The sequence below is a fragment of the Myotis brandtii genome, unplaced genomic scaffold (assembly GCF_000412655.1).
Source record: "Myotis brandtii unplaced genomic scaffold, ASM41265v1 scaffold422, whole genome shotgun sequence".
Taxonomy (NCBI): domain Eukaryota; kingdom Metazoa; phylum Chordata; class Mammalia; order Chiroptera; family Vespertilionidae; genus Myotis; species Myotis brandtii.
Window position 1 is genome coordinate 3,882,818 of NW_005366171.1, and position 3,744 is coordinate 3,886,561.

Genomic DNA, 3,744 nt, shown 5'->3' on the forward strand with positions numbered 1-3,744 from the left:
ATGCAATATTTGCACCCATGGAAGCAAAAGCAAAAGAACTATTTATGGAATGAATATTTTCCATGAAATTTTTATTGTCAGAATCTTTGTTTGTCATTAATCTTTTTAAATATGCCGGGTAATCTGGAAAATATATATCATTTAGACAGACTTTCCCTTTGCCACAACAGAGTAAATTTCCCATCGGATGGTTTTTCATCCGAGAAATTTAGTGATAGGCAAAATTCACATCGAACAGTCATTCTACCACAACTATGTTCTAGGATTGCATCCTCATGTACTCCATTTTTGCTGAGAAGGCAGTGCCTACCGGTATTGGTAGTACTTGTTGATGACTGTTCTCTCGACATATTCTGTCATTGCCACCGCCTTCTTTCAACTTTAAAGGCACGCTGGTCTTTAGACATTTTCTGTCGATAACGCCAGTGTTTTTTGGCATCAGAGCGGCGTTTTTCCAGTAGCTGGTGTTCAGATACATTCTGTTGCAGGCGCCGCCTTCTTTCAAGATCAGACACATGCTGCTCTGCAGACACATTCTGTTGATAACGCCAGCATCTTTCGGCTACTGAGCTACGTTGTATCAACAGTTGTTCTTTAGACATAGTCCCACCTCTCTATTGCTCTGTTCTATGTTCAGCAGTCTCCTGCTCTGCCAAGTTCTCCAAAGCTCCTGCTCTCTGCCGGCAAAGTCCCAGGAGTCCTCAGGCGTGGCTAGGCTTCGACGGCCACGCCTCCAGACCGGCAAAAGTCCTGGGAGCCCGCGGCCACGGCTGCCGTTGCCTCCTGGGGCGCTTGACACCTGTGTATGCAAATTAAACGCCATCTTTGTCGGGTAATTTGCATAGTCACTCGGATTGGCTGGTGGGCGTGGCTTTGTGGACATGGCTTGAGTGTAGCAGAGGGACGGTTAATTTGCATGTTTCTCTCTTATTATATAGGATAGGCAAGATAAGCTGATTATTAGAATGCGATGGGCAGCAGTGGACATAAAGAAAAGTGGTTGGATTGGAATATATTTCAGAGGAGGAAGCAACAGCATTTATTAATAAGTTGAATATAAGATGAAAATTCTCTACTTTTTGCCTTGATAAACTAGATTGCACCATCCATTTAGTTTATCAAGGTGTGGGAGACTTGAGATTCAAATGTTTTGCTCAGGTCAACTTAAATTTGAGGTATTTAGAGTAATCAAAAAGGTCGATGAATATATGAGTTTGGAGTGTATGGGAGAGGTCAGGGTTGGAGTCAAAATACAACTATAAAATAAACACATATATATGTAGTATCAGTAACTTCATTTACTAGGGAGAGCAGCCACACACCTCTATTTGTTCATTTATTTGTTAATCAGTTAATGCAGTCATATTCTCTTTCCAGAAATACTTACTGTATACCCATCAACCTATCAGAGTCTAGTACAGTTATGCCACTGGCCTCTAAAGAGAAGAGGGTGTAACTAGAGAATGTGGATCATGGGAAGAAAATATTATTACTTTTAAAAAATATAGTGGATCATGGGAAGAAAATATTATAACTTTAAAAAAAATTTATATTTTTCTAAGAACAAAAATAAAATATTTTACAAATATTTAATATATAGACTTACACTGGCATCTCATTATTAGAGTGAAAAGTGCAAATTATGCAATGTGGAGAATAATTCAGGAATTTCTTTATTTTCTTTCCTTTCAATATATTGTGATATATTCCAGTTTATGTGTTCTGGGCTAAGCAGATTTTCCAATTACATTATTATTTCATTGAACTAACCCCCACTAAAATGAAATTAGCTAAAAAAGATTTTGGGAAAGAAAACATAAGTTGGAGATCATAATGCAAGCATAAGCAAAAATTACAAGAATAGAGATGACATGTCTACTTCTAGCATGAGCTCTAAAGAAGTCATCTTATTAAGTAGTGGAGATGACATTTTGAAATCAGAGATTTGGAAACATTTCATTACATGATTTCGATGCAAAAATAATGTATGTATTCTACCCAAGGCTGGAACTACCATGAGGCAAGTGAGGCATTCACCTTGGGTGTACAATTTAAGGGAGCCCCCAAAACGCAGTAATCAAGATGACCATTTTAAAAAGTCAAAATTAATGCAAAAATCTGTGATGAACAAAATATCAAAATTTTATAGACAAGATTAGTACCTTAAAAAAAAGCATACATGTACACTAAAACTTGTAGACAGAATTTTCTAGCCTATTTAAAAATCCTCCGAGCAATGATTCCAGAGAGTTTTGAACCCGTTTGTTAAGAATATAAAAATGCAACATCTTCTGACTGACAACAGGGAAAAGAGAGAGTTACTAGTTTAATGTCTACAAAAACTTTCCACGATTGGTGGATGGAAGTGATAAAAATGGAAACGCATTAGGAAGAGCGGCTAAGGATAAAGATGTACTTCTTCCATTAGGATCTACTTATCTTTGTGAGTTATCTTTTTCAGCTTATGATGGCCATTAAAATGAAGAACAGAAATAACCTGAAGATTGAATCAGACATTTTAATAACTTTCACAAGATATTAAAGATTTTTACAAACATCGAACCCTAGGCAAGCATATTGCTTTCACTAGATATTTTTACTGAGAGTAACAAGGGTTTTTCTACCATTCATCTAAAAATAACTCTTACAGTTACTTTAAATGTTTGTTTCATCTTTATCTTATCCTTTTTAAATTAAAAAATCATACCCAACAGGACGTGCATTTGACTTACATGAGTATATAGGCTTTTTTTTTTTTTCTATTTCGTAATAGAGTGCAATCAAAAACAGTTTGGAGGAGCACGGGTAGAGGTAGGTAATGCTGTGGGTGTTGGGAAAGAGGCAGGCTCATATCATCTCCGCGTGCTGTCCAGTCATTGTATCCACGGGGGTCTTCATGACGGACACCCCACTCAGTCTTCATAAAGTTTTTTTAAAAATTAAATCTATTGGGGCGACATTGGTTAGTAAAAGGAAAGTTTTGAGGAATGAGTAGGGTTTGGAAAAATAACTATGGCACCATGCTTACTGCTAGAGGAGAGGCAAGTCCTCTAAAAACATTTTAAAAGCGGATCATAGGCTCGAACCGCAGCCCTACTCCCTGCAGCCATTTCAGCCCCAGGCGTGAACCTGTTGCAGAAGGAAGTAGCTTTAAAGGCTGCAGGGGATTGGGGCTGCAATGGAGGGGTGTGTGTGAGTGTGTGTGGGTGACACCACTGCTCTGAGGCCGGGGCTGTGGCCTCCCCAAACGGGAGCCGGCCCCTTGTCCCTCCAGCCTGGCCGTCGGGAGGGTGGGGAGAGGGGAGAGAAAACAGCCCTTTCTGCTTCGGGCCATGTTGAGGGCGGGGTGTCGGGAGGTAACCCGGGGTGCTTTCTCTTCCCAGCCGAGGCCAGCGCACGTGCCGAGGAGGTGACGTTCAGGCGCTTTCCTCTCCCGCCAGGAGAGCAGCATCAGCGGTGCGATCGGGGAAGGAAGGGGCATTGGGCGCCAGGGTCTCCCGGGTGGGCAGGGAGGACGGGGAGCCCGGGAGCGCTCGGAGGACTCGGAGGAGGCCTGGTCCCTCCTCCGCCGGCAGAGGGAGCCCCGAGGTGGACGGCCCAGAACCCCGCTCAGGAAAAAGCGTCTGCATGGCCGCGCCACCAATTCGGTGCCCCTCGGGGCTGGGGAAGACCTGAAGTCATCAAACACAGGCGACAGCTGCCTCATCACCGCGGGCGCCAGGCGCCGGGCTCGCAGCCCGACGG